The following is a 12,568-nucleotide window of genomic DNA, read 5'->3' on the forward strand; positions in this document are numbered from 1 at the left end:
ATGGATCAAAAAGGGCAGGAGGATGAAGAGGGGTTGTCATGGAGGTCATGGACACCGTCTCCGTCCCGCCCCCCCCCCCCCCCAAAAAAGACATTTTACTCAAAGTGTTTAAATTTTTACATCTATTAATATCCAACTTTTTAGCTAAAATACGGAGAATAATGTAGAATGAAATCTAAGAGTCTCGAAAAGGGGAAGAAAATCTGCAAAATTAAGAACTATGTTTAACTCGGAATTGATTTGATTTGATTTGATTTTGACAGGGAAGCTAAAACACCTTAGGTCTAACCCGCCACTGCCCGCACCGAAAGCGAGTTTATTGTGCGGTATCGCTCCCTGTACATCTAGCAAACCCAACCAGTGCCCTTAAATAGTGCAAGTAGTCCCTTTACTACTTTTTTGTTAGACACTATTTCTTCAGGTCTAGTTGTCCCGAAGATTCTGTATCTTTTGCTCTCCAATGCCAGGCATTCGAAGATTAGGTGTGATGCAGTTTCTTCACCCTCGTCACAGATCCTACATTTAGGGTCTTCTTCCGTTATACCCATTGTGTGTAGGTGTTTTTTGAAATTCCCATGGCCGTCATCAGCCCAGTCATGAGTTCGATTTCTTTCCTGTTCAATCCCAGGATTACAGAGATTCTTTTAAAACATGGCTTGGGCGTCATTACCTCACCCTGTTTTTGTTTATGGACCTTGGTACAATATTTTACGTGCTGTTTCCTGAGTCGGTTCCGTAGTTCTAGTTCGATCATAGCCTTGGTGATTGTCAGGGCAGGTTCCGGTCCAATAAATGGTGTCGTTGCCCCTATCCTGTCCAATCTGTCGGCTTGTACATTGCCACAGATCCCTGAGTGGCCAGGAACCCACACTCGGTTTACCCTATTGCTTCCCCCTAGGTCCAACAGAGCCCTGTGGCATTTCGCAACAGTCTTAGATCTTGTTGCAGGTGCTGCCAGTGATTTCAGGGCTGCTTGGCTGTCTGAATAGATGTAGATGCTACGGTCATTGTAACACCTACACATATTCTCCTCCACACATGCCCTGATTGCAGTAATTTCAGCTTGAAATACAGAGGCCAGTTTTCCTAGAGGGATGATGCCCTCCAGTCTTGGCTGAACACCGTACACTCCTGCCCCAACGCCTTGGTCTGATTTCGACCCATCAGTGAACCAAAAAATGTCCCACATAAGGAGTCGAACTGTTTTTTCCCACTGCTCCCTGCTACCAATTATTATATTGTAAGGCTTGTTGAAGCAGTTGGGAGTCATTATATTAGTCGGCAGGCATTTCCCCAGCCATTCCTATGTTTACCTCACTTATTATGTTAGTGTGTGAATCTGGATATCCCGATGAGATCCAGTTTTTGCCAGTTCTAAGTCTGTATGCCCCGGCTACTGCCTCCATCTTGACCAAAAGGTGTAGTGGAGGTATGTCTAGCATGGTTTTCATCCCAGCGGTTGGTGTGCTGCTGACTCCGCCTGTCTCTGCACCTTAGCAAGTTCCATAGCTGCAACCCGCTGTTCTACCTTCTTCCACCACACTGCGGCCTTGTAGGAGATCCTGTGTCTAACTGCTGTGGTGTCTATCCAGTGCATACCTCTGGGGCTTATGCCCCAGTTTTTACCACAACCCCTTCTGGTACTCACTAGAGTCCTTTTTGCCTTGGAGCAGATACTCTTAATGTGAGGGGTTCACGTTAGTTTCTCATCTAAGGTTTCCCCTAGATATTTCACTATCCCTTTCACAGCTAGAGTTCCATCGAAGAGCTTTAGATTCCAACTTAAATGTTGAATATGCCTCTTTGTAAATGGCACCCGTCTTCTTAGGATTAACCTTCAGATCCTGTTTAATGCACCAACTTTGCACAATGTCCAATCCTCCTTGTGCCATATTTCTAACTGTGTCAGCAAATTTGCCAGTTATTACTATGACAAGGTCACCTGCGTATCCTTGGCAGAAGCATTGTATCGAATTTAGTTCAAATGGTTCAAATGGCTCTGAGCACTATGGGACTTAACACCTGAGGCCATCAGCCCCTAGAGCTTAGAACTACTTAAGCCTAACTAACCCAAGGACATCACACACATCCATGCCTGAGGCGGAATTCGAACCTACGACCGTAGCGGTCGCCCGGTTTCAGACTGAAGCGCCTAGAACCTCTCTGCCACAATGGCCGGCTCGAATTTAGTTCCTCAATGAATTTGTTCACCACTAGAGTCAACAATAAAGGGGACAGAACTCCTCCTTGTGGGCAGCCTCTAGTGGTGTTAATTACCATCTTTTCATTCACCATGGTAGCCTCTACGTTCCTTCCACTAAGCATGGCCCTGGTCCACCTACATATAGTGGTCCCTAGGTCATGCACCTCTGCTGCACTTACCATGGAATCGAAGGTCGTATTATTGAAGGCCCCCTCGATATCCAGGAAGATGCAGAGGGCTATTTCTTGGAAGTGAAATGCTTTCTCCACTCTCCCAACGAGTTGGTGGAGAGCTGTCTCACACGATTTACCTGACTGATATGCGTGTTGATTTGAATGTAGAGGGGCCTTACTTGGCCTCCTCTCACCAACGTATACATAACCAGTTTTTCCAACGTTTTGAGAATGAAGGAGGACAGACTGATTGGTGTCATATCCGTGGTCTTGGTACGATCAGTTCTCCCTGGCTTTGGAATGAAGACAACCTTCACTGCCCTCCAAACATTGGGAATGATTCCTACTGTTAAGCTAACCCTGAGTAACGTACTTAGGACTCTTATGAGATTCTCTCCTGTCTGTCGCAGGAGAGCTGGAAAAATTCCATCTGGGCCATGTGACTTGAACGGTTGGAATGTTCCCACCGCTCATTGGATTTTATTTAAGTCCACACACTCCTTGGCCGATTACCAATCCTCTCTTCGAGTGCCTGATGACCATTGTCTCTCTGGGATCACTTTCTCGCCAGTGTTGTCCGGCAGAGCATAATGAGGAAAGTGAGTGTTGAGGAGCAGTTCCAGCGTCTCATGTGCTGTCTTTGTATATTCCCCATCCTCCTTCCTCAACGTACCTCCTGGACTGACTGGTACTCAAGTACGGATTCTGTGAAATCTGGCTGGCGCAGCCACGCTCTCCACTTCCTCACAGAATGCCTTCCAGGATGTTTCTTTGCTTGTCTGGTTACAAGATTGTAGTTGACAAGGGCCTCACGATATTTAGAGCTTTATCCTTTACGTCTCGCAATGTTAAACAGTCTTCGTACCTGTTTTCTTTGAATTTCCAAGTTATTATTACACCAAGGCACGCTTCTGTTTGTGCACTTCCTGGTGATTGTGCAGTTGTCCTGATATGAGGTCACTATGGCAGGGGTAACATCCTCTGCTACTTCCTCAAACTCTACTGGATTCCTTATCGAGGTTTTAATTTCCGATAAGCCTAAGTCAACGTCCCTCCTGAGTGTCTCCCAGTCTGTTCTCCTGGAATTCCCGTAGGTCATGGCGTGTCTGATTCTCATTACAACCTTGAATTTAATGTACATGTGGTCCGATGAGGATGGCTCTAACACCACATACCACTGTTTGACGAAGCTGCCCATCAGCATGGAACCAAAAATTATGTTAATTACTTCTTCCCTTCTGCTATTTCTGAATGTAGGTTCATTTCTCCTATTCAGGACATCCAAGTTGTTAGCTAAAAGAAATTCAAGAAGGTACTCACCTCTACTGTTGGTGTCCTTGCTGTCCCATACTTGGTTGTAGCCATTGGCGTCGCATCCCACCAGCAGTTGGTCACCTTGCCGATGGCAAGCCTCTACCAGTCTCCTCACCTCCAAAGCAGGAAGAGAGCTGTCTTCGTAAAGAAGTTATGCTGAGGCCAAAATAATTTCCCTCGTGATACCTTCCTCACATTGCTGCGTTTTAATGGGAGCAGAAATCCATCATTGGTATGAAAGAAATTCCATTTCTTACATAGATGAATGTTCTGGAGTTTCTTAGATTTCTAGCATAAATCAGCTTACCTCCAGGGCAACCGAGGCCCAATACGCCCCCTTAATATAAGTAGGGTTCTTGCATCAGGGCCAAGTCCACTTCCTGCCTCCCCACGCAGCGGCTCAGGGCAGCAGAGGCCCCTTTACTGCGCTGCAGATTAATCTGCAGCACCTCCAATCTCCTTCTTGCTGCCCTCATTGCCTTTGAGATCTTTGAGAATCCTGACGGTGACCTGCGAGAGCCCTATAAATTTCAGGTCCTGCTCTCGCATCGCCTTCAGGAACTTCTCTCCGACCTCCACCACCAGGGTTTGTCCTTCCGGTACAACCTTCTGGTTGATCATTCTCCAGTCTCGTGTCGAGTCTTTTGGGTTCTGAGCCCATATTTTCTGGAACAGAGTCTTAGGAGAGACATTCTGAAGTACCTTTGGTATCCACCTTTGCGGTTTTACGAAGCTCCGCTGCTGTCTTGACTAGCAGCTTCGCATCTTCCCAAGGGGATATCATGATATCATGGGCACCTTGTCCTTAAGCCATTCCACCGTTGCACCCCTCACAGAGAAAAATGAGGGCACCACAATCTAGACAGGCGCTCCTAAAGTTGGGTCTCGGACCAGCGTCCCCCCCCCCCCCCCCACAATCTTTTCAATCTTTTCAAAGTGGGCCATCTGTACAGATTCTTCTTGCTGTGAGGTAATGGCTACCAGTGGAGAGCCTTCCTGAATAACTGCCATCTTATAACCGAGACTGCAGTACTACAGGTCTGTTTCCCTATTTCTTGCTTCGGTTTTTTCTGGGCTCACTTATCCAGGGAGGAGGGACTCTTAGATTCCTCCCTTATCCTCTTGCTGCCTGTCTTCAACGTTATGGGAGTCTGCGTATCCCCTTCAACCTGAGACAGTTTTTTCTTGGGGGTCTTAGGTTCAAGTCCCTTTAATTCCCTCCAATTGTTTTTAGGAAGCCTTTCTCTCCCTTCGTTTTTCCTCTGTTCCCTGAGTAGTTTGCTCCTCTGGGCCCCAGAAAAGGCTTTAATCTTGATCTGGTCCAACTTCTCGTTTACAGTTCCCACTTATGGCTCAGGTCTAGACCCTGATTCAGTAGTGGGAATGCCTTCCATTGGTCCTGACCCCGATGTTTGGGTGTGTGAGGTCTCGGTTCGGCCGTCAGTTTGTTTTTCTTTATTTTCTTTAATCGTGTCCTTATTGATCCCACGAGATTTGGTGATCTACACGGTTCACACCACGAATACCCCAGGCAGTGTAAGGCTACTTATTCAGGGAGGTCGTCCAGTATCCTTGAGGCTCCGTTTGCGGCACATCTTCCCATGTGCCACGCATCCCTCGGCACGGGTCGCATCGCACCTTGAGTTGGGAAAGGGAACTGGGTAGGGCTAGGAGTGGATAGGGAAGATGGGGCGTTGTGGGACACTCGTTGTCTGATCCATCGGCTGAGGCCTTCCGGCAGTAGGTCCTCTACCTTCGGCATAGCCCTCAGCTTCTCGCGGATACGCAAGCCTCTCACCCGCACGGATAGTGCTTCATCAAAGTGTTGTACCCCGGAGAGGTAACTCGGAATACTTTTCATTTGTATCGCCAGGGCTAGTCCACGTAGAATGTTTGGTATCATTATTGTGGCACGCTCACAAGGTGACCATAGATGCTGTCTAGCTGTCAATAACAAATCGGCCATAGTTCCACACCAAATAAACATATAAATAAAAATGTTGAAAGCTACACTCAAGTGCTGTAGTGAGTACCGACGTAAACAAATTATGTCACTATAACATTACACTTTTATATATTTCACTGTTATTGTTTTTTTATTGCGAATAGGCCATCTGGGGACCACGTTCCAATTTCAGTTCTTCGTTCTTTTCTTTTCTACCAATATGCCTTCATCTGTTCCCTGTGTTTCTTCTTCCTGTCTTCAGACCAGTCTTTTTTGCTACCCCGCCTTGGAATCCTTCCATTTTCAATAGTTGTTCCCGAAAGGCTTATCTGTTGTTTATATCTTCTATTTTTACATTGTTTCTTTCTAAATCCTTCATCGACTTAGCTTTTTGCAGTCTTCTTCCCCGCAAATATTTGAAAATCTTATTAGTTTATCTACTGCCTTGCATTCGAAATATATTGTTATTATTATTAAAATATGTGTCTCGTTAAAAGTGAGAGAGTTATGGCTGTGTTGTGGGGGGCAGAAAAAATTGTGGCATACTCCGTTCTCCTCTTAGAACCGGCCCCTGTATCCGCATTTGGCTACAGTTTCTTAAACTATCACATACTCTCTGTTCTTCATTCCACAGCAAGTCTAAATCAGTGTGTTTATAAATATTTTAGTTATTTCTTCGTTTAAATTTGTATCTGTTTTTTATATCTTTATCACTAGTCCATACAACATATTTATGAATTGTATATGCCAGTAACCATTGTAAGGGACTGAAAGTAACCACTAACACGCAGTTTAACAAATAGAATAACACAGTGGAGTAAACGAAGGAATTCCAGTTTAAATTCTTTTGAGGAAAGAAAAGTAACAGCAAAACGGTTATAATCGAACGCTGAACTTTAAAAGAACAATACAAAAATAATTATTTACAATGGCAAAAAGTAAGTAAAGGAATAAACACCAACGGGCCATAATTTAGGGAGTGTAATGTTTGACTGCTATACCTATGGCTAACAGAAAACGGATGTACTCGAATTCGTGAACGTTTGCTATGCTGCAAAACTGAGCAAAAACTTTCCTCTTTAATACTGTTTCAGTCAAAGACATGATGATATAAATTATCTTAGTCTGCTGCGTTTCGTACATCGCTTTTTTCATCTTGTCTGTGCTTAATTAGTAAGTACTCCAATGGGACGTTTCTTAGACATCTTTCGTTATAATCGTTATTGCCCTAACTGGTCAACATGGTAAGTTTACGCCCGGAGAATATTATTTCCTGTTTATTTTTACGTGCTGAGTCCCGGCAACGGCCGAAATTATAGACCGCCGCACTGCTCCGTTTTTGTGACAGGCTTCAGTTCCGACGTCTGAGAAGAACTTGTTACTCTGCTACAAGAAATAGGACGCTGACTTGTTTTGTCGATGGCAGCCATAACTTTATGTAACAAAGTATACTGAATTTAGATGCAGTTTCGCACTTTTGATCTCTTAGTCGCTATTAAAGTACAAATATAATTATCCACTCTTTGAGATAGTGATATCCTGAAAATCTTTCGTACTAGTACTTAGCAATAATATTTTCCGACGGGTTTTATGAGCGCAGCCTGAAATTGCACTTTTAAGCAAATGCTGTTGTATATTGCAGGTCGAGGGCACATCAATGTTTGCGTAATTTCTGTCCCCGAAGGACAGTGTTCCACTTTTTTTTTATTAATTTTGTATTTAGTTTCCACTTATTCCGGTTCTGTTTGACAAATTACTTGAAGATACTAGGCTATGGAAGGAATCACTAGAATGGTGGTTAAAAAAATACACGCGATTTGCAATAGTATACAGACATTTCTATTGCAAAACAGCGAAAGGATCTAAGCAACTATGTCGAATACCAGTGTCAAATAAAATTAACTCTTCCTAAACATGCCACAAAATTTTGTTCAGTAAATTTTATGAAGAGACGGAAAAAATGTGTGATGAAATAAAAGTAACTATTCAGTACCTCAAGGAAGACGAAAATTTAATTGTGATGGTGGACTATAATTCGACATAATGACAAGTACAAGAACATGGGTTGGAGGAAGAGTCACCTGCTCAAATTTAGCACAGACCAACATTTGACCTTTGCTAGTACTTGGGTTAGGAGTGATGACTGAAGGATTTATACATGGTGAAATCTGGACACGAAATAGTTAAGTCCGAAGAGATTCAAATTGTTAAAAAGAAACTCTCGGGTAGCACACGAGTTCCGGCATGAAATTAACGAATATAGAAGATATAAGACTGCAGCAGATGAAGCAGACAAGAAGACATACGGATGTCTAAAAAAATTAGATTGACAGAAAGTGCAAAGCTGTAGAAGCATGAATGACTATGGGGAAGGTTTACGCCATCTGTAGAAAAATTAAGGAAAAATATACAGAAAAGTGAAACAGCTGCATGCATATCTAGAACTCAGATGGCAAGCCAGTAGCCTACGCAACAAAGAGAGGAAAGCTAAAAGGGGTAATGAGTAATTGGAGAAAAAAGAAACAAAGTTCAAGACAATATTGAGGAAAGGAAAGATTGAGAAGATGAATATGAGACGGGAGAAGTGGTACGGCGAAGAGAATTTGACACGGCTCTGCAGAAACCAGAGTCGCAAAAAGTCACCTATAGCTGACGATATTCTCTCGGAACTATTGAGATCCTTCGACGAAGCAAATATGGCAAACTGTTCCTCCTGATATATAAGATACACGAGATAGGTGAAACTGTCTAAGTCTTAAAGAAGAATTTAATAATGCTAATTTCGAAGCACGCAGGTGTTGACAGGCTAGAATACTACAGAACCATCAGTTTAATAGCTCATGGTTACAATATGCTAAAATTAGTTATTTACAGGAGAGGGTAACATCGGGGAAGATTAATTTATGTTCGGGAGAAATGAAGAGAGACGCGACGCAATATTGATCGTATGACTTATCTTAAAACATAGACGAAAGAAAGATAATCCGAGTTTACAGACCTTGTGGAGATAGAGAACGCTGTGGACAGTACGCACTGGCGTACACTCTCTAAACTTAAGAGATAAAATACAGGGGGCCAAAGGTTATCTACAACCCATGCAGAAACTCGACTGCAGTTTCAACACTCAAATGGTAGTTTAGAATAGAGTTAGATAGAGTTGTAGCCCGTCCTGGATTCGTCTGTACAGCGAGCAAGCAGTAAAGGAAATTCAGGAGGAATTTGAAAAGAGAAATGGAGTTAATGGAAGAGGAATAAAGACTTTGAGATTTGCGGATGACACTGTAATTCCATCAGAGAAAGCACGGTATTCGTATTCCGCGGACCTCATGAAGGGTAGTCCCTAGGATGTGGAAATAAGTCAAAAATGCGCACTTAATAGCAATACTGTCTACTGATATTATGTTACTGTATCAGGGCGTTAAATATAATAATAAATTAACTTATAATATTAAATTTAAAAGTTTCAGTGAAGATACTCTGTAACAAAGAAGGAGCTGCCCAACATTAAGTTCTTTTATTCATTCTTTAACTCAACAACTTATATTACGTTTTTTTGGAGAACCCGCCAGGGTAGCCGAGAGCGCTAACGCGCTGCTTCCTGGACTCGGGTAGGCGTGCTGGCCCCGGATCGAATCCGCCCGGCGGATTGCCGACGAGGGCGAATGCGCTAGCCAGCCTGGATGTGGCTTTGAGGCGGTTTTCCACATCCCACTAGGTGAATACCGAGAAGGTCCCCATGTTCCACCTCAGCTACACGGCACACGGACATCTGCACACATGCGCACTATTTCATGGATTACACTTGCCGCAGACAGTTGGGGTACACTAATTCCGTCCTGGGGGGTACGGGGTGGTAGCAGGAAGGGCATCCGGCCACCCCTTAAACATTATCATGCCAAATCCGATAACGATGGCTGACCCTGCGGGACAAGGCTCAAGCGATAGAATAACTGTCCCATAGTGCTCAGAGCCATTTGAACCATAGAATAACTTTTTTTGGAGACTGAAAAATTTCCTCTGCAGCAGTCAACATGTGTCACGAAAATAATGATAGTGTGAAACTTAGCTGGTTGTGTTCGTCCACGAAGCACAGAAAGCAACAGACACCGGCGACCAGGTTGATAGCGTGTTTTTTGACTTCTGGAAGGCGCTGGATGCAGTACCGCAGTGCTGCCTACTGAATAAAATACGAGCGTATAGAATATCACACCAGGTGTGTGACAGGACTGAAGACTTTCTAGCAAATAAAATATAGTATGCCATTCTCAGTGGGGAGAAATCTTCAGACATTAACTTCGAACGTACCCTAAGGGAGTGTTATAGGACCTATACTCTTCAGAATTTACGTAAATGACTTAGTGGATGAAGTCGGAAGTTCCGTGAGACTTTCCGCGGATGATTCTGTTGCAAGCAGAAAATGGTTCAAATGGCTCTGAGCACTATGGGACTTAACATCTATGGTCATCAGTCCCCTAGAACTTAGAACTACTTAAACCTAACTAACCTAAGGACAGCACACAACACCCAGCCATCACGAGGCAGAGAAAATCCCTGACCGCGCCGGGAATCGAACCCGGGAACCCGGGCGTGGGAAGCGAGAACGCTACCGCACGACCACGAGATGCGGGAGTTGCAAGCACAGAAGTCGCAATGCTATAAAATTTTAGTAACGTACACGTAGACCTGCAGTGAATCGGCGTTTATTGCACGGATTGGCAGTTGAGTTTCGACACAAATAAATGTAATATACTGAGCATAAATAGTAAGAATGACCGATTAAACACATACAGGACAAACAATGCAAGTATTCACATGCGTTAAATATCTAGCATAATGCATATGGAGCGATAGAATGTGGAACAACCACGTAAAACTAAACGCTTGTGATTCAGATTTCAGAAAAATTCATTAGAAGGATTTCTCAAGAAGCGCAGTCCATCCACAAAAGATGTAACTTACAAGCTCCTCACTAGACCTATACTAACATGATGCTCGTATATGTGGGATCAGTTACCACATAGGACTGATAGAGGAAATATAGAAGATCGGAACAAGAGTAGTGCAGTCCATAACAGGTTCGTTTAGTATACAAGAAAGACTCACGAAGATGCTCTGCCAGCTCCAATGCCAGACGCTCCAAGAGAGAGGTTCAGCATCACTGTGTGCTTTCTACATCTATATAGATGCTCCGCAAGCCACCGTACGGTGCGTGGTGGAGGATACCCTGTACTACTACTAGTTATTTGATTTCATGTTCCAATCGAAAACAGAGCGAGGATACATGCATCTACCCTCCGTCGCATGGAATCCCCGATGCGCTGATGCAGCCCTGGAGAATGGCGTATTGTATCACAGCCGTGCACAATACGAGCACGAGGAGTCTCTAAATTTCGTACCGGGGTTGCGTAGACAAGAGCTTTCAAATGCCCCCATCAATGAAAGTCAAGAGGGTTGAGGTCAGCAGAGCGTGGAGGCCATGGAATTGGTCCGCCTCTACCAATCCATCGGTCACCGAATCTGTTGTTGAGAAGCGTACGAACACTTCGACTGAAATGTGCAGGAGCTCCATCGTGCATGAACCACATGTTGTGTCGTACTTGTAAAGGCACATGTTCTAGCAGCACAGGTAGAGTATCCCGTATGAAATCATGATAACGTGCTCCACTGAGCGAAACTAAAATGAGCTCCAACATGGAAATTAAGCGTTTGCGGACACATGTCCACATAACATCTTTTCTTTATTTGTGTGTGAGGAATGTTTCCTGAAAGTTTGGCCGTACCTTTTTGTAACACCCTGTAAAAGCATTGATTTCTCGTATCTTATCTTCGTGGTCCTTACACGCAATGTGTGTTGACGGCAATAGAATAGTTTGGTAGTCATCTTAAAATGCCAGTTCTCTAAATTTTCTCAATAGTGGTTCTCGAAAATAACGTCGCCTTCCGGCCAGGGATTCCCATTTCAGTTTCCGAAGCATCTCCGTAATACTTACGTGTTGCTCGAACCTACCAGTAACAAATCTAGCAGCTCGCCTCCGAATTGCTTCGACGTCTTCCTTCAATCCGACCTGTTACCAAACTCTCGAGCAGTACTCAAGTACAGGCCGCACCAGCACTCTATATGCGGTCCCCTTTACAGCTGACCCACTGTTTTCTAAAATTCTCCCAAAAAACCGAAGTCGACCATTTGATTTTTCTACCACAGTTCTCACATAAAAAAGCACTCCGTCTTCAGGCCGCGAGTGGCTTACCGGGACCATCCGACCGCCGTGTCATCCGCGGTGGAGGATGCGGATAGGAGGGTCTCTCCCGGTCGTAAGATGGTATTCTTGACCGAAGCCGCTACTATTCGGTCGAGTAGCTCCTCAATTAGCACCACGAGGCTGAGTGCACCCCGAAAATTGGCAGCAGCGCATGATGGCCTGGATGGTCACCCATCCAAGTCCCGACCACGCCCGACAGCGCTTAACGTCGGTGATCTCAAGGGAACCGGTGTAACCACTGCGGCAAGGCCGTTGCCACAGTTCTCATATGCTCATTCTATTTCTGTCAGAATTCTGAGAACGCTACGTTCAACTAGTATGTAGCTTCCTCCTATGTATGTCTTGCGAAAGACCATGTAGGTAAAACTGGAGAGATTCTAGCTCAGGCGGAGGTTTACCAGCAATCGTTCTTCCCACGAACCATTCGCTTCAGGAGTGGAAAAAAGGGAAACTGACAGTGTTACACCGAAAGGAAAGGTTGCTGCATGTTGTATCCACATGGGCTCCAAACTATCATACTTGATTATTGTTGCCTCTGTGTGTCTACAATAGATGTTGGCAGTCTACAAGCATCGTATTAAAGACTAACATATGTGGAGTCATAATTGTAGGACAGGTTGAAGCAGCACCATTCCGAAAGCAATACATTTCGTCACCCAACAACCTGCGACAA

General features: G+C 44.3%; 1 pseudogene; it reads right to left on the reverse strand.

The window, feature by feature from the left end:
* Positions 1-12,034: 12,034 nt before the first annotated feature.
* Positions 12,035-12,152, reverse strand: LOC124724017 (annotated as a pseudogene).
* Between the last annotated feature and the right edge of the window lie 416 nt (positions 12,153-12,568).

This window comes from Schistocerca piceifrons, chromosome X (assembly GCF_021461385.2).
Source record: "Schistocerca piceifrons isolate TAMUIC-IGC-003096 chromosome X, iqSchPice1.1, whole genome shotgun sequence".
NCBI lineage: Eukaryota > Metazoa > Arthropoda > Insecta > Orthoptera > Acrididae > Schistocerca > Schistocerca piceifrons.